Source organism: Giraffa tippelskirchi, chromosome 11 (assembly GCF_054371585.1).
Source record: "Giraffa tippelskirchi isolate mGirTip1 chromosome 11, T2T-mGirTip1v1.2.pri, whole genome shotgun sequence".
Taxonomy (NCBI): domain Eukaryota; kingdom Metazoa; phylum Chordata; class Mammalia; order Artiodactyla; family Giraffidae; genus Giraffa; species Giraffa tippelskirchi.
Genome location: NC_137285.1, coordinates 38,799,844 through 38,819,410, shown reverse-complemented (window position 1 = coordinate 38,819,410; position 19,567 = coordinate 38,799,844). Strand labels below are relative to the sequence as shown.

The 19,567-nt window shown below is 39.9% G+C and overlaps 1 long non-coding RNA gene across 1 annotated transcript in view; it reads right to left on the bottom strand.

Moving 5' to 3' along the window:
• Positions 1–323: 323 nt before the first annotated feature.
• Positions 324–19,567, bottom strand: part of LOC145525366 (uncharacterized) — a 42,066-nt gene continuing 22,822 nt past the window's right edge. The window contains exons 4-6 of the long non-coding RNA XR_014068141.1: positions 8,967–9,691; positions 7,868–7,989; positions 324–693 (exon numbers count right to left, since the gene is read on the bottom strand). This is a non-coding gene — a long non-coding RNA (uncharacterized LOC145525366). The remainder of the gene's footprint in view (positions 694–7,867; positions 7,990–8,966; positions 9,692–19,567) is intronic.

The window sequence follows — 19,567 nt, the reverse complement described above, 5'->3', positions numbered from 1 at the left end:
TCTGTTGACCAGTGCTGGCTGCAGGTGTTGCAGTTTTCGGTGCATCTCATTGATTTGCTGAGCATACTTCTCCGGTTTTGCTGGGATTCAGAAAGCTGTAGTGGATCAGACAGACAGCAGACCACCAAACAGTGACGATGATCATTTTTTAGGTGCAAGTTTAGCTTTGGGAAGTGCTTTGAAGCTTCTTCTCAGTCCAACCACTGAGCTGGTAATTGTCAGTTGTGGTATAAAATCCACTTTTTGTTACACATCACAATCTGATAGAGAAATGGTTAGTTGTTGTTGCATAGAATAAGAGAAGACAGCACTTCAAAAGGATGATTTTTTTTTTTCTTAATTTCTGGTCAGCTCATGAGGCATCCACTTTTGAGCTTTGTGACCTTTCCAATTTGCTTCAAATGCCAAAGGACCATAGAATGTTCGACTTTGAGTTCTTTGGCAATTTCTCTTGTAGTTTCAGTTTCAGTGGTGGCTCTCAACTGGTCATTGTCAACCTCAGATGGCTGGCCAGTGTGCTCCTCATCTTCAGGGCTCTTTTGCAAAACTTCTTTAACTACCACTGTCCTGTAAATTCATTAGCAGTTCCTGGGTGTTGATGTTGTGAGTTGTCTCTGCTGCTTTACGACCCGTTTTGAGCTCCATTAAGAAAATTGCTCGAATTTGCTTTCTGTCTAACATCCTTTCTATAGTCTAAAGTATAAAATAAACAGCAAGTAATAAATCATTAGCAAAAAACATAAAGCGAGAAATGTACATTAAAATAATGTATAGCATAACCACATTTATTTAAGAATGTATTCCAATATTAAACAGAAAAGTTCAACAATGCAAAACTAGAATTACTTTTGTACCAACCTAATAACTATTTCATCTATTTACAAAGGAAGGGTTTTGAGTTAGCATGGTTGAATACCTTGTTCAAAATTACATAGCACCTAAATTGCTTTGGAATGCATGGTCAAAATCGCCAGGCTAGACAAACAAAGCAGAAAATGAGTTTTCTGCCATATCATCAACCCAAGACAGCCTCTAGTAACACATCCAGAATAAGCCTGTGTGCGTAAGGCCATTGTTAGTGCTGGGTCAGTGTGGAGGCCATTGTGTTGATGTATGCAGTGGGCCCTCCAAGAGGAAGTGTCCTATTTTAACAAACTTCTGTATCCATTTAATCAGGTGGTCAGAGAGACCATCATTAAGATATCATTTAGTTTAATTAGTGTTCTCTAGGCCACTTGTTTTAAAGTTCAGATAACCCTTAGGATGGATATATGTTAAGTGATTACTAGTTATTAAAAATTTCCAGATATTATAAAAATTAGCCACCATATATTGATCGCTTAGTATGCTCCAGACTCGATGATAGTCAGTATGAGCGTATATGCATGTGTCTGGGGCTGTGGCTTTTACATTTGTGTGTGCCTGTGTCTGTTTGTGTGTTTGCATTTTCTTCCAGTCTACAAAGTAACCAGATTATGGAGAAACAAAATTGAGGCTCAGTTTGTAAGAAATAAGCCAAAAGCTATTTGTTTGGCTCAGCAGAAAGAAAATATAACTTGGGAGTTAGATATAACTGAATTTTAGTATTTCTCTGCCAATTTCTATATGGGAGCTTGTAGATGATGCTTAATATCTGTTTTCACATTGGTAAAATTCAGATATTAAAATATAACTTAGGCTGTATAACATCTAAATGAGAAAATGTACATAACGCTGCAAGTACCTTGCCTACAGAGAGTAAACCATCTTCTCATATTGCCCGAGTCCAACTAGTCTGCCTCCAAAAGGATGAGCCGCTATGTTTATCTTCATAGTATAATGAGAAACTTTGTGAGAAAGGCTCACACCCAGATAGAAGACATGTGTGCTTTGTTTAATCGTATCCAATTCTGCAACCCCATGGACTGTAACCCACCAGTCTCCTCTGTCCATAGGATTCTCTAGGCAAGAATACTGGAGTGGGTTGCCATGTACTCCTCCAGGGGATTCCTACCCAGGGATCAAATCTGGGTCTCCTGCATTGCAGGCAGATTTTTTTTTTTTTTTACCATCTGAGCCACCAGGGAGACCCCAGAAGACATGGTGCTAATAGACTATTTCCTGGGATGAGAGGTAGCACTCTCTGAGCAGTGCAGTTCCGTTAGTGTCAAGTTGCTCTCGGGGACCCGCGCATGTGTCTGAGGTCTGCTTGCTTGCTTCCTTTATGCAACAGGACACGAAGACCGAAGAAGACACCATAGTTCGATGGCTCACACTTCACACTCAGTATGTATTTAGAAACATTTAAGTCATCTCCTGATCATCTTCACCAAGAGTATCAACATCAAGTGAAATGGGCTTGATACATTCAGTGCTAATTTGAAAGCTGTGTCAAAAGCACATTTTGCTGAAATGGAAATACTAATAAAACTGGGGACTCAGAAGGAGTCCATTATCTTCCTCACCAAGTTTGCGGAGAAATTGCTTCTCATTAGTTCCCATTCCCTGGTGGATTCAGGCTATTTTTTTACAACTGGGTTTAAACAAAGCGTCTAGGACTACCTGCCAAGGAGGAGCAGGGGCTTTGTTCAAGGGGCTTGCTCATCACATGAGGTAATGGCACATCTGTTAGGACTGTCTGGGTCCAGATAGCAGATGCTGCTGCAAACCAAGTATCTGGAGAAACAACAACAAATATAAAGAGAAACTGACTCCTAAAACAACCCCCCTTCAGCACAGATTCGCAGGCTGCTGCCAAAGATTTGTGGAGAGCTGTCTGCACGTCCCGAATGTGATGGGGAAGCTCTGATGTATCGCAGATCTCCTTGGCCGGTTGGAAGGACTAGCTGAAAATAACTTTAAAAAAATATAGCAGATTCCTTGCTGCACTAGAACATTCAAAACGATATTCTCAACTGGTGTAACTTCTGGCGAATGGCACTCTTTGCTTTGTGGCTCTGTTCGACAGAAAAGGCTCTGTTCAGCATGACACAGGCTCATGTTGAAGATTGCCAGAGATAATTCTACCTCTAGTCTTCACAGACCTCACCATTCTGGACAGTTCAGGTTCCATTTCTGGGTCATTTTAAAACAGAGCACCCACCTATTTTTCATTGGATTTTAGTCTGTCTCTCAGATTGATCATCTATGCATCCATCCCTCCATCCCATAACAATGGTCAGACCTTAAACTGGCTATTTAGGCTTGTTTTCAGTTTTTAGTTACAATAACTCAAAATGTAGACTTTAAAACAGGTAACATAACATGGTTGCACATTTTCCTTTCTGGTGGCTCTGACGGTAAAGAATCTGCCTGCAATGAAGGAGACCTGGATTTGATTTCTGGGTTGGGGGGATTCCCTGGAGAAGGGAATGGCAATCCTTTTAGTATTCTTGCCTGGGAAATCCCATGGACAGAGGAGCCTGGCAGGCTATAGTCCACGGGGTCGCAAAGAGTTAGACACGACTGAGCGACTAACATTTTCACATTTTTCTTTGGGGAATAATGTAGCTAGTCAAAATAGGTTTTCATTAATGAGGACTATTTTCTGTACCCACAGAAAACAGAAAGAGAGACCTACTAGCTTTTTACTAGGCAGATGCTAGGTTCTCAGTGTATAGGGTAGTTTAAAACTGTGTTTTCCCTGGTCACACCTGTTTTTGCCAGTTACATCCTGTTATTTAGTTTATCACTTGTTCTAGGTTTTCAGTTTTTGTAAAATATTTATTTGTATTAAAATAAACTTGAATGAGCTTAGCAACTCCCAATTTTTTTCTATTATAGTTTAGACCGGTAGTGTATGAGATGCAATGGCAATAAACAGTTATTTTAACATGTAGTTAGAGTTCCCTATGCTCTACAGTATGTCCTTCTTCATTATATATCTTATATATAGGGTAGTGTGTATATGGAATTTGTGCTATCATAGGAAGATTGGAAAACCAGACTGGAAGCCAGCTTGGCCACCCTTTAGTCCCCTATTACACAAAGTGAGAAAGGAACAACCTGGACATCATCACACACCTTGGCCTTCCAGCAGCACAGGGCTATACTATCTGGGTCAAAGCAGAGGTGAGGCCTTTGTGGTCATTAAAACAGTTCTTAGTGTGGAGGCTGAAGATCGTACGCAGGGTGTAGGGGAAGGTGAAGAGCATGAGCAAAGCCCCATCCAGATGTCTGGGGAGAAGAAGCCAGGACACCCATGGCCCAAGGATCCAAGATGAAGGACCTAGGCCTTTAAGACACTTGGTTTTAAACTTCAAAAGAATATGGTGTAAAGGCATTTATTGAGAGTATGAGTGTGTGCCATTACCAAAGAGATCATTAAGCTGTAAGATTGGGAAACATGAGAAATTATCGATTATGTTGGTATGAAATATGTGTCATAAATGGGAGTTGAGCAGTTCTGTTGAGCTTACAGGGAATACTTTGCACATGCTTCCTATAGTCATGTAGCTGTACATTGAGTAAGGTAGACCTAGAATTGTATGTAAGTGAAATCTATAATGAAACTTAGTTTTCTAATGTTGTAATACATCCTTTCCGTAAGATGCAGAAAATCAAAAGTGCATGTTTAGTGAAAAACTTAATCAAAATTCAGTTTTACAAGGGAGTTGGTAATGATCTGTATAACTTGATAGAGTTTTCACTGCTATCAATCAACAGATGTGTGGGCTGCATGGACAACATAAAAATCAGCGTAGTGATGAGAAAGCATCAGCCAGTACTTTAAATGTCAGTAATTAATTTTAGAAGATCATGGAAGCAATTTGACATGGCCTTCTGCAGAAGCTATATTTAAATAGCATTCTTTCTGCACATTCTGACTATTTTTTGTAATTAGTTTTAATCTTTTTCTGTTTAGTTTGTGTAATGTATGGAAATTGACTCAATGATTTTGGACTTATTAACAGAAAAACTTGCAAACAGCTTTATATCTACATCCTCAGACACTTCTAATAGAAAACCAGATAATGAGTTCTCAGTCCAATCACTCAGTCGTGTCCGACTCTTTGTGATCCCACAGACTGCAGCATGCCAGGATTCCCTTTCCATCACCAACTACCGGAGCTTGCTCAAACTCATGTCCATCGTGTCGGTGATGCCATCCAACCATCTCATCCTGTCTTCCCCTTCTTCTCCTGCCTTCAGTCTTTCCTAGCATCAGGGTCTTTTCCAGTGAGTCAGTTCTTTGCATCAGGTGGCCAAAGTATTGGAGTTTCAGCTTCAGCATCAGTCCTTCCAATGAATATTCAGGACTGGTTTCCTATAGGATTGATAGGTTTGATCTCCTTTCAGGCCAGGGGACTCTCAAGAGTCTTCTCCAACACCACAATTCAAAAGCATAAATTCTTCAACACTCAACTTTCTTTATAGTCCAACTCTCACATCCATACATGACTACTGGAAAAATCATAGCTTTGTCTAGACAGACCTTCTTGGCAATGACTTTGGTTTTTAATATGATAAGTTGGTCATAGCTTTTCTTCCAAGGAGCAAGTGTCTTTTAATTTCATGGCTGCAGTCACCATTGGCAGTGACTTTGGAGCCTCCAAAATAAAGAGTACATAAATACAGACATGAAAAAGTATGATTCCATTGTTACAAACCTCACAAACTGAAGCACTAACCTCTGTGATATACATAAATCAGAGTAGTGTCTATCTCTAGACGGAATAGGAATTTGACTAGAGAGAGGCAAAGGGAATGATGGGAATATTCTGTATCTTGATTTGAAAGAGAGTACATATGGTCTGTACATATGTCAGTATTGAGCTGTACAATTAATATTTGCACATTTCCAATATGCAAATTACCTTTCATAGAAAGAAAATACTAAATGCTCAATAAGTGTTAGTTATGTTAAAATGCATACATATTATCTAACAAAATGACACTTGTTCTACTAGGTAGTAATGTATTTCAAAATAATACTAGTGGTGATATTAAAGACACATGTTGAAGCAACTTCATAAAATACAGGAATATATTACAAGGACTAACAGTTCTCATTATAGTATTTTGTGATAGAAGATAAAAATATGTCTTTAAATTTTTACTTCAATGTGTGTGTGTATGCTCATTTACTCGGTTGTATCAGACTCCTTGTGACCCCATGGACTGTAGTCTGTCAGGCTCCTCTGTCCATGGAATTCCAGGTAAGAATACTGGAGTGGGTTGACATTTCCTCCTCCAGAAGATCTATCCAACCCAAAGACTGAACCCACATCTCTTGTGCCTCCTCCACTGACAGGCAGATTCTTTACCACTGTGCCACCTGGGAAGCCCTTTCATGTGCATGGATTCATGCAGTTTTTATTTTTAAAAATAATTTTTGAATATAACTATTGTTCAGTTGCTCAGCTGTGTCTGAGTCTTTGCAACCCCATGGACTGCAGTGCACCAGGCTTCCCTGTCCTTCACTATGTCCCTGAGTTTGCTCAAACTCATGTCCATAGAGTCAGTGATGGCATCCAACCATCTCATCCTCTGTTGTTCCCTTCTTCTCCTTCCCTCAATCGTTCTCAGCATCAGGGTCTTTGCCAGTGAGCCGGCTCTTTGCATCAGGTGGCCAAAGCATTGGCACTTCAGGTCCAGCATCAGACCTTCTAATGAATATTCAGGGTTGATTTCCTTTAGGATTGACTGGTTAGATCTCCTTGCTGTCCAAGGGACTCTTTAAGAGTCTTTTCCAGCACCACAGTTAGAAAGCATAATTATTTTATAAAACCACTATATTAAAATTTTGTTAATAAATATTTCAAATATTGTCATTGTTTCAATTATCCCCTTTTACTATCACAAGTGTCCTGATATTGGTAAGAAATAATATACAAAAATAGAGTGATTATATAATCATTTGAAAATGCTACATTTGATAAGGCAGTAATTATTATGTATATTTTACTTGTGAGAAAATTTAGCCTCAGAGAAGAAAAATCACTTTCCAAAAGCTCTGCAGAACTTGATGTTAATTGTGGCAGAGTTGGTGGGGAGGATTGAGTCTAAAATCTTTCCAGTCTCCCTTGATCACTCTGTGCCCTGTAAATGGAATGAGTTCTTGGTTGATTAATGTACTTAACAGGAAGCATTTCTTTGGAAACCACAATATACCATTCTCTACCCTTCTCTGCTGAGTTAGGAAGATGGCCAAATAGAATTATTTCATAGAACCTCATAGTCTAATGAAAAGAGAATGAATTACAGTGTAATGAGAGTTTTGTGGTAGGGGGAGTTAGCAGTAAAGAACTCGCCTGCCAATGCTGGAGACCCAGGAGAGGCGAGTTCGATCCCTGGGTGAGGAAAATCCCCTAGAGAAGGGCATGGCAACCCACTCCAGTATTCTTGCCTGGAGAATCCCATGGACAGAGGAACGTGCCGGGCTACAGTCCCTAGGGTGGCAAAGAGTCAGAAACAACTTCATGCACACTCACACACACGGACAGAGGGTATGGGTACACATAGAGTGGCTGATCTTTCTAGAAATAAGGTTAAGGGGAGAAGTAATGATTAAGTAACATATTTTTTCCATATTGTTACTTTTTTACAGTGAAATATGACATAAAAATTGAATATTTCATGGAACATACATGTACATTCAAATGAACACATATCGAGAAAATACTTCCCTAATTACTGCTCAAATTAACTTAAAAAACCTTAAAAGTCTTTAGGATCCCAACACTTATACTAACTCTTGTAAAGATTGTTTTATTAAAAAAATAAGTTTAAAATCCAGGTGTACATCACTAAAACTGGGTTTCCTTTGCCAGTTTTCGACCATTTCATAGGTGGATCACACAGTAGTATAAAGGGCATGTTTTGCTAGACACTGCTATGAATTTTGAGATAGGCCTATGGAAATAGCAGCATATTTTACCTTGCGTACCTGGAACAATCTGGAGAGCAACAGAAGAATTTCTTCTCACCACCCTCTGGTGAAAGTTGAGATGAGAGAAACGATTATTTCCATGAATTATCACTATTAACATCCATGAGGATTGGTTGGGACTAATCAATGTTGACAAAGAGACAGCTTGTAGTGTAGGTAATATGCACTCATGACTCAAAATAGATCATTGTGTACTGGGGAGAAGTTCACTAGTTTAACTTGCAAAGAACTGACTTCTATGAATTAGTTACATTGACCTTAATAACAGTAGTCACAATGTTTATCAGTGATGCATGGAACATTTTTGGCGTGCTTGACCCTTTGTAACTATATAAACCAGTATGGAACTTCAGATGAAAGGAGGACATTTTCAGTCCTTGGTCTGTGTGTAGTTTTTCAGTAGGGAGAAGCAAACTGAACATCTTTTCTCTTTTTGTAGTGGGCAGCAGAGGCTTTGTTAATCTCTGAAAATCTGACTTACAGGATTGTAAGCCCCTGGGAGGTCATTGAAGAAACACAGATGGAGAGGTAGTTAGCCAAGCCAGACCAAATCAGAACAGAGTTAATGCCATCAAAGCATACATTCACAGTTCTCCATTAGCTTTTCACAAGTTAAGAACACACACACTTACCCGACCAGATCCAAAACTTCAGGTTGGCTTCGTTAGAATTCATGTAACTACCTCATCCAGACTTTAGACTATCCCTCCACTTGGTAGATAGCCTGTCTTTCTATCAGATTCCTGTAGAATCTAATAAATTTTAATTGCAAAATACCATTATTAACATTTCTCTGGAAGCCTGGAAAGACCCAAAATACAGTAGACAGGTTGCCATATGTGTTAAAACATCTTGGTTAGAAATTAGGTATGTGTGAATCTAAAAAATGAGGGGAAGTGTAATCAGCCCATGAAGAAATGTTACGCATAATAGCTAAGACAGTAATGAATAATGTATATGGAGGTGTTTAAACAATTGCTTGCATTTGAGTTTCTCATGTGTGCCTGGTTCACAAGGAAAAGACAAGATGCTGTAAGAGCCAGAAGATTAGCATGAAATGTTGTTTTACAAATCGTTTGTTCTTTTGAAGACTTACTTTAGTCAGTGATGAAACATGCTATGAAACTTCTCTGGGGACATGAAGGGATTCTTGACATCTTCAGCAAAAAATACGATATCCTGAACATCCAAACTTAATGTGGTTTCTTCTAGGTTTCTTCTTTCCTGTAAATGTTACACACACTACTTGGACACCTAAATGGGGAAGACGTTCCATTCTCTTGAGAACATAATGTTCCTGTTACACAGCTGGTTCCCTTTGGACTTGAATTTGCTTGTGAAATCCCAGCAGCCATTTTCATTTGTTTCCCACTGTGATTCCAGCTGAAATAATTGTGTCCGATAGTGGGTGAATTGAAAATCCCTATGCAGTTTTCCGAGCATGCCTGAGAACAAAAGTGTGAAGCAAAACTAAAATATAATTTGAAATTAGTCTCTGGAACGCTTGCCTTTCTTTCATGTCTGAGAGCCTTGTCAGAATTTGGGAGCTCACCTTTCTCTGTCACTGGTCTTCCTGCGCTTGTGATTAATCAGCTGATTGGTAAACATCCGTCCTTATGTGGATTTCTAGAATTTGTTCTTTTGAAACTTCAAAGTCTTGCCATTACTGTCAGCATAATGCATTGGTTCCTTGATTGCTTATTTCTAACTCCTTAGCTTCACCACATCCCAACACACACTTTTGTACTTGCCACCATATACATTCAGTCCTACCATGTGTGTTCATGTATCCTTCGAGTGATGACAGTCCTTGCAATGATCCTGTTAACATAGAGCAGTAATGAAATTATAAAACTTATAAAACATCTGCAGAGTGAAGTTTTATGTTTTATCATTTAAATCTTAAACTATGGATAACTTTGGTAATCTGTATTTTGCTTTTCTCTATGATATTGTTGCTTCTCTTCCTACTACTATTATTAGAAATGCTTTGCTAAAGAATAGAGAATCGTATGATGATATTACCCCACTAGTGCAGAGCCACCAAATTACATACTGTGTTGGGAACTACCTTATTGGATGAGGAAAAGCGAAGTTGCTCAGTTGTGTCTGACTCTTTGCGACCCCATGGACTGTAGCCGACAGGCTCCTCTGTCCATGGGATTCTCCAGGCAAGAATACTGGAGTGGGTTGCCATTTCCTTCTCCAGGAGATCTTCCCAACCCAGGGATTGAACCTGGGTCTCCTGCACTGTAGGCAGATGCTTTACCATCTGAGTCACCAGGGAAGTCATGATAGACTAAAGCGAGGTAGAAAAAGAATGTATGAGGAAAAAGTGCTGTGAATTTGAGAGGCAGGAGTCGTAACATTGGTTTGAATCCTTGTTCTGACATTTACCGGTGCCCACCTCATGTGTCTTAAGGCTATAATGAAATAATCAATTCATACCCATCTTAGCAAGTACCTTAAATTTTTCTTCATCACCTTAACACCTGTATTCAACTGAGCATGGAGTCAAGCCAGCTTGTAACAGAGATAGTCGCAATTTAAAATCTGCATTTGAATTCCTTTAGAGAAGATGTATAAAATGGAGTCCAAGTGAACAATAAAACAAAAGCAAAACAACAAAGCAAAACCAAAGAGACTGCCTGTCCCTTTCCCTCAAGTAATGTATTACTTATTGACCCAAATGCAAATCATCGTATTATTATTACTTTTAGAAACATACATCTAAACATTTGTCTCTGTGTTGAACAAGATCAGTAAACGAAAAGTTGCTGGTTAATAGATCTTAATAGGTGTGACAAGAGATTGTTAAATTATGTGAACAAGCCCTACCTCAATGATATAACCATTGCACTAACATTGCTAGCCTTCTTCCTGAGGAGGTCAGTTCCTCAGAGAAAAAATAACCTGCTCAAGATTGGATTTGGCAAAAAGTCTTTGAAGTGAAATATATAGAGAGCAAACAAGTAGGTAAATATTATCTTTGCTTGTTAATGCATGGGAACACTAGGTGAATATCCAAGTTACATTGTTGATGTGTTGTTCGTTTGTTTGTTTTCACTAAGCCTCATTTTGGAAACAAACCCAAATTGGAAAATCATAAATTAAAGATTTTTAAATTGTTAATGATAGAAAAAAATAAATAGGTGAATGATTAACTAGAATTAAAGAGGGATTAAACAAAAGAAAAATGCCATGAAGTCAGGAGTGAGGCATGAAGATCACTGATGCCATCCAAAAGAAAGTTGTTGCTTTTTCACAGGTCATATAATAGGGTTCTATTTTCATACGTTCCTGAAATCAGGTATGGGCAGATGAATTTGAAATGAATTAAATGAAATGTGAGAACTACTGCCATTTATTTCTGAGAGAAAGCTCTGAGATCCGCCAAGTGTTTTTCCACTCTTCCCTCTGTCATAGTGAGCAGCAGCACTGTGAAACTGAGTGCTGTATCGCTCTCTTTCCAAAACAATGTCCTATTATAGGTGTAGCATTAGTGGAAAATTTACACCTACTGCTTTATTTCAGTGTGATTTCGGATGGCCTGTTACCCTAGCAAAATCTAACTTAACTTTGACTAATACATAGGTTGTATACAAAATGCATAGTGTGAAATCCTCAATAACTTAATAGAGATAGTTTAAACAAACTTCTCTCTTTTTCTACCCCATTTATCACCAGCAGCTGGATATTTGTGGCTGTATGAGCACTAAGTGGTCCAATTCCACAATTCCATCATTACGATCTGCTTCTTAAAACCACTTCTGGTAATGAGGAGGAAGACTTAGTTCCTCTAGAAACTGGCTATGAGATGAGTTTGAGCGAAAACAGTTGATTTTCGTAGTTTTTCTCAGAAGGCACTTGGGTGGATTTGGGGAAGTGTAGCAGTTGAGGACTGAAATCCAGTGCAGGCTACACTGGACACAACTGAGCATGCATACACAGGGTACGTTTTTCAGGAGGTTAATACTATGAGCATTAAAACATCCACTTACCTGGGTTTTTCTGTGGAAAATATAGTGAGTGCAGTTCAAAGTTGTTCTTCCTGAGGGCTGTGGATGCTGGTATATTCATCTACCAGTTTCTTTCTGTAACTGGTTGAGAGTTTACTCTTTGACATCCTGGCCTACTCCTTGTGAAGGCCGGAAAAGATCGGTTGTCAGAAAAAGCCCTTGGTAGCAGAGTCTTGAAGCAGTAGGCAGGTGATGACTTGAGTACTGACTAATCGTAGATTGGATACAGGCAGGGCACCAAAGGTAGTATATACTTCCAGTAATATTTGTTTATCTCTAAATTTCAGTTCAGTTCAGTCGCTCAGTCGTGTCTGACTCTTTGCGACCCCATGAATTGCAGCACGCCAGGCCTCTTTGTCCATCACCAACTCCCGGAGTCTACCCAAACCCATGTCCATTGAGTCGGTGATGCCATCCAACCATCTCATCCTCTGTCATCCCCTTCTCCTCCCGCCCCCAATCCTACCCAGCATTAGGGTCTTTTCCAATGAGTCAACCCTTCGCATGAGGTGGCCAAAGTATTGGAGTTTCAGCTTCAACATCAGACCTTCCAATGAACACCCAGGATTGATCTCTTTTAGGATGGATTGATTGGATCTCCTTGCAGTCCAAGGGACTCTCAAGAGTCTTCCCCAACACCACAGTTCAAAAGCATCAATTCTTCGGTGCTCAGCTTTCTTCACCGTCCAACTCTCACATCCATACATGACCACTGGAAAAACCATAGCCTTGACTAGACAGACTTTTGTTGGCAAAGTAATGTCTCTGCTTTTAAATATGCTATCTAGGTTGGCCATAACCTTCCTTCCAAGGAGTAAGCGTCTTTTAATTTCATGGCTGCAGTCACCATCAGCAGTGATTCTGGAGCCCCAAAAAATAAAGTCTGACACTGTTTCCACTGTTCCCCCATCTATCTCCCATGAAGTGATGGGACCAGATGCCATGATCTTAGTTTTCTGAATGTTGAGCTTTAAGCAAACTTTTTCACTCTCCTCTTTCACGTTCATCAAGAGGCTCTTTAGTTCTTCTTCACTTTCTGCCATAAGGGTGGTGTCATCCGCATATCTGAGGTTATTGATATTTCTCCCAGCAATCTTGATTCCAGCTTGTGTTTCTTCCAGCCCTGCATTTCTCATGATGTACTCTGCATATAAGTTAAATTAGCAGGGTGACACTATACAGCCTTGACGTACTCCTTTTCCTATTTGGAACCAGTCTGTTGTTCCATGTCCAGCTCTAACTGTTGCTTCCTGACCTGCATACAGGTTTCTCAAGAGACAGGTCAGATGGCCTGGAATTCCCATCTCTTTCAGAATTTTCCACAGTTTATTGTGATCCACACAGTCAAAGGCTTTGGCATAGTCAATAAAGCAGAAATAGATGTTTTTCTGGAACTCTCTTGCTTTTTCGATGATCCAGCAGATATTGTCAATTTGATCTCTGGTTCCTCTGCCTTTTCTAAAACCAGCTTGAACATCTGGAAGTTCATGGTTCACGTATTGCTGAAGCCTGGCTTGGAGAATGTTGTGCATTACTTTACTAGCATGTGAGATGAGTGCAATTGTGCGGTAGTTTGAGCATTCTTTGGCATTGCCTTCCTTTCTTTGGGATTGGAACGAAGACTGACCTCTTCCAGTCCTGTGGCCACTGCTGAGTTTTCCAAATTTGCTGGCATATCGAGTGCAGCACTTTCACAGCATCACCTTTGAGGATTTGAAATAGCTCAACTGGAATTCCATCACCTCCACTAGCTTTGTTCGTAGTGATGCTTTCTAAGGCCCACTTGACTTCACATTCCAGGATGTCTGGCTCTAGGTGAGTGATCACACCATCGTGATTATCTGAAGTCCACTGTTGTTTTTTTTTTTTTAAGTCTCTTCCTCAAGTCAAACTTTCTATGTCATGAATGTTTAGGCCTCTTTTATTTTCTGTAATTTGTTTTATATTTACAGCACATTTGAGTACAACCTCAACAGGCATTTCTTATTACATAAAATTTAAGACTTATTGTACCATGCCTTTGCACATGTTATTTAATACTATTAATAGTATAAGAATTGCTAGTGATTTGTCTTACAAGGAAGCTTTCTGTCATCTCTTCTACCAAACTTCCTTAATCCTAACCATCAACCTAATTCCATTTCCCCAAAGGAAACTTACATCTTCTGTGCCCACATCACACTTTCATATGTGCCTTTACTATAGTGATTCTCAGTGTGTTTTGCTGTCTGTCTGCATATCACTGAACCGTGAGTCCTTGAAGAGTAGTAAGAAGGCTTTCTTTATCTACCACATCCAGGTACAATCTCTAGAATATAGACACCAACAGGTTTATTGAGTGCAGTTCTTAAAGTTTTTAATATCAGTCTTTGTTTCCTCAGTCTTAGAAGTTAGAAGTATCCAACATGAATTCCCCTCCACTACCTTCCTGCTATCTTAAACTAATACCATGATTCTTTCATTCTTACTGTTCATGCATTATGGAAAAAGAATTCAGATGATTCCAAGGGCAATTTTTTTTTTATTTTAATGTAAATTCTCTTCCTTCCTGGTAACTATAGATTTTGGCCACATCAAGAATATAGTGTCTTATATGTAAAAAAAATATTCTTTCCAATGGATTATTTTCTATTCTTCTTTCCTCTAAACATTAAAAATATATTTATCTTTCATATACCAACATACATTTTATAGACCATAGGACTTGCATTCCTGTGCAGAGTTCTTTACAGTCTTTTTGTCTTTGATCTCAGATCAGTTCAGTTGATCAGTCATGTCTGACTCTTTGCAACCTAATGGACTGCAGCATGCCAGGCTTCTCTGTCCATCAAAAACTCCCAAAGCTTGCTCAAACTCCTGTCCATCCAGTTGGTGATATCATCCAACCATCTCATTCTCTGTCATCTCCTCCTCCTCTGGCCTTCAATCTTTCCCAACATCAGGGTCTTTTCCAGTGAGTCAGTTCTTCACATCTGGTGGCCAAAGTATTAGAATTCAGCATCAGCATCATTATTAAGGACTGATTTCCTTTAGAATTGACTGATTGGATCTCCTTGCAGTCCAAGATACTCTCAAGAGTCTTCTCCAACACCGCAGTTCAAAAGCATCAATTCTTCAGTGCTCAGCTTTCTTTATAGTCCAACTCTCACATCCATACATGACTACTGGAAAAACCACAGCTTTGACTAGACAGACCTTCACTGGCAAAGTAATTTCTCTGCTTTTTAATATACTGTCCAGGTTGGTCATAGCTTTTCTTCCAAGGAACAAACGTCTTTTAATTTCATGGCTGCAGTCACCAATGCACAGTGATTTTGGAGCCCCCCAAAATAAAGTCTCTCACTGTTTCCATTCTTTCCCCATCTATATGACTTGAAGTGATGGGACTGGATACCATGATCTAAGTTTTCTGAATGTTGAGTTTTAAGCCAGCTTTTTCACTCTCCCCTTTCATTTCATCAAGAGGCTCTTTAGTTCTCCCTTGCTTTCTGCTGTAAGGGTGGTGTCATCTGCGTATCTGAGGTTATTGATGTTTCTCCCAGCAATCTTGATTCCAGCTTGTTCTTCATCCAGCCCAGCATTTCATATGATGTACTCTACATATAAGTTAAATAAGCAGGGTGACAATTACAGCCTTGACTTATTGCTTTTCCTATTTGGAACCAGTCTGTTGTTCCATGTCCAGTTCTAACTGTTGCTTCTTGGCCTGCGTACAGATTTCTTGAGGCAGGTAAGGTGGTCTAGTATGCCCATCTCTTGAAGAATTTTCCCCAGTTTGACAGCAGTGGCCTGCCACAGGGACAGGGGCTCTGGCTACAGCAGACCTGTGTGTGGTATAAGCCCTCTTGGAGGAGGTTGCCATTAACCCCACCATAGAGCCACCCATCAAACAACTCACAAACTGCAGGACAATTATACCAAGTAAATTCTCCCACTCTTAAGAAAATTCTAGGACCCACAATAGTTTTCCCAACCTGGGGATCTGGCAAAGGGACTGAGAATCCCCAGGGAATTTGACTTTGGAGGCCAGTGGGATTTGATTATGGAACTTACACAGGACTGGGGAAGCAGACTCTTGGAGGGCTCAAATAAAACCTTGTACACACCAGGACCCATGAGAAAGGAGCAGTGACCCCGCAAGAGACTGAGCCAGACTTGCCTGTGAGTGTCCAGGAGCCTCTGGTGGAGGCATGGGTTGGTGGTAGCCTGCTACAGGATTAGGGGTGCTGAGTGTGGCAATGTGTGCATGGGACATTTTGAAGGAGGTCACCATTATCTTCATTACCTCCACCATAGTTAGTCTCAGGTCACACAAGAGGGAGAGAACACAGCGCCACGCATCAATAGAAAATTGGGTTAAGGATTTACTGAGCATGGCCCCACCTATCAGAACAAGACTCAGTTTCCCCTTCAGTCAGCCTCTCTCATCAGGAAGCTTCCATAAGTCTCTTATCCTTATCCCTCAGAGAGCAGACAGAATGAAAACTACAATCACAGAAAACTAATCGAACTGATGCCATGGGCCACAGCCTTGTCTAACTCAATGAAGCTATGAGCCATGCCATGTAGGGCCACCCAAAATGGTTGGAAAGTTCTGACAAAATATGGTCCACCAGAGAAAGCAATGGCAAACCACTTCAGCATTCTTGCCTTGAGAATACCATGAACAGTATGAAAAGGCAAAAGATATGATGCTGAAAGATGAACTCCCCAGGTCAGTAGGTACCCAATATGCTACTGGAAAAGAGTGGAGAAATAACTCCAGAAATAATGAAGAGACGGAGCCAAAGTGAAAACAACGCCCAGCTGTGGATATGACTGGTGATGGAAGTAAAGTCCGATGCTACAAAGAACAATATTGCATAGGAACCTGGAATGTTAGGCCAATGAATCGAGGAACATTGGAAGTGGTCAAACAGGAGATGACAAGCGTGAACATCGACATTTTAGGAATTAGTGAAATAAAAGGACTGGAATGGGCGAATTTAATTCAGATGACCATTATATCTACTACTGTGGGCAAGAATCCCTTAGAAGAAAGGAGTAATCCTCATAGTCAACAAAAGAGCCGGAAATGCAGTACTTGGGAGCAGTCTCAAAAATGACAGCATGATATCTGTTCGTTTCCAGTGCAAGCCATTCAATATCACTGTAATCCAAACCTATGCCCCAACCAGTATTTCTGAAGAAGCTGAAGTTGAAGGGTACTATGAACACCTACAAGACCTTCTAGAACTAACACCCCCCAAAAATGTCCTTTTCATCATAGGGGACTGGAATGCAAAAGTAGGCAGTCAAGAGATACCTGGAGTAACAGGCAAATTTGGCCATGGAGTACAAATTGAAGCAGGGCAAAGGCTAACAGAGTTTTTCTAAGAGAACGCACTGGTCATAGCAACCACCCTCTTCCAACAACACAAGAGGAGACTCTACACATGGACATCACCATATGGTCAATACCGAATTAAGATTGATTATATTCTTTGCAGCCAAAGATGGAGAAGCTCTATACAGTCAGCAAAAACAAGACTGGGAGCTGACTGTGACTCAGATCACAAACTCCTTGTTGCCAAATTCAGACGTAAATTGAAGAAAGTAGGGAAAACCACTAGACCATTCAGGTGTGACCCTAATCAAATCCTTTACGATTATAAAGTAGAAATAACAAATAGATTCAAGGGATTAGAGCTGATAGAGTGCCTGAAGAACTATGGATGGAGGTTCATGACATTGTACAAGAGGCAGTGGTCAGGACCATCCCCAAGAAAAATGCAAGAAGACAAAATGCTTGTCTGTGGAGGCCTTAAAAATAGCTGTGAAAGGAAGAGAAGCTTAAGGCAAAGGAGAAAAGGAAAAATATACCCATTTGAATGCAGAGTCCCAAAGAATAGCAAGAAGAGATAAGAAAACCTTCCTCAGTGATCAATGCAAATAAATAGAGGAAAATAATAGAATGGGAAAGACTAGAGATCTCTTCAGGAATATTAGAGATACCAAGGGAATATTTCCTGCAAAGATGGGCATAATAAAGGAGAGAAAGGATATGGACTTAACAGAAGCAGAAGATATTAAGAGGTGGCAAGAATACACAGAAGAAATGTACAAGTCAAGTGGGCCTTAGAAAGCATCACTATGAACAAAGTTAGTGAAGGTGATGGAATTCCAGTTGAGCTATTTAAAATCTTAAAAGATGATGCTGTGAAAGTGCTGCACTCAATATGTCAGCAAATTTGGAAAACTCAGCAGTGGCCACAGGACTGGAAAAGGTCAGTTTTCATTCCAATCACAAAGAAAGGCAATGCCAAAGAATGTTCAAACTACTGCACAATTGCACTCATCTCACATACTAGTAAAGTTATGCTCAAAACTCTCCAAGCCAGGCTTCAACAATATGCGAACCGTGAACTTCCAGATGTTCAAGCTGGATTTAGAAAAGGCATAGGAACCAGAGATCAAATTGCCAGCATCTGCTGGATCATCGATAAAGCAAGAGAGTTCCAGAAAAACATGTACTTCTGCTTTACTGAATTTGCCAAAGGCTTTGACTATATGGATCACAACAAACTGGAAAATTCTGAAAGAGGTGGTGGGAATACCAGACCACTTTAACTTCCTCATGAGAAATCTGTATGCAGGTCAAGTAGTAATAGTTAGAACTGTACCTGGAACAACAGACTGGTTCCAAATTGGGAAAGGAGTATGTCAAGGCTGTATATTGTCACCCTGCTTATTTGATTTATATGCAGAGTATATCATGTGGAATGCTGGACTGGATGAAGCACAAGCTGGAATCATGATTGCTGAGAGAAATATCAGTAACCTCAGATATACAGACGTCACCACCCTTATGGCAGAACTCGAAGAAGGATAAACAGCCTCTTGATGAAATTTCAAGAAGAGAGTGAAAAAATTGGCTTAAAACTCAGCATTCAAAAAACTAAGATCATGGCATCTGGTCCCATCACTTCATGGCAAATAGATGGGGAAACAATGGAAACAGTGAGAGAATTTATTTTCTTGGGCTCCAGAATCACTGCACATGGTGACTGCAGCCTTGAAATTAAAAGACACTTGCTCCTTGGAAGAAAATCTATGACCAACCTAGACAGCATATTAAAAAGCAGAGACATTACTTTGCCAACAAAGGTATGTCTAGTCAAAGCTGTGCTTTCTCCAGTAGTCATGTATGGATGTGAGAGTTGGACGGTGAGGAATGCTGAGCGCTGAAGAATTGATCCTTTTGAACTGTGGTGTTGGAGAAGACTCTTGAGAGTCCCTTGGACTGCAAGGAGATCCAACCAGTCCATCCTAAAGGAAGTTAACCCTGAATATTCATTGGAAGGACTGATTCTGAAGCTGAAACCTCAATACTTTGGCCACCTGATGCAAAGAACTGACTCATTGGAAAAGACCCTGAAGCTGGGAAAGATTGAAGGCAAGTTTAGAAGGGTACAACAGAGGATGAGATTGTTTGATTGCATCACTGACTCGATGGACATGAGTTTAAGTAAGCTCAGGGAGTTGGTGATGGACAGGGAAGCCTGGCCTGCTGCAGTCCATGGAGTAAAAAGAGTTGAACACAATGGAGCAACTGAACTGAATTCTTATTAGATTATAGCTATTAAGCTAAATTTTTAATTTTATGCATTTTAAAATATTTTAAATATAAAGTTAATAC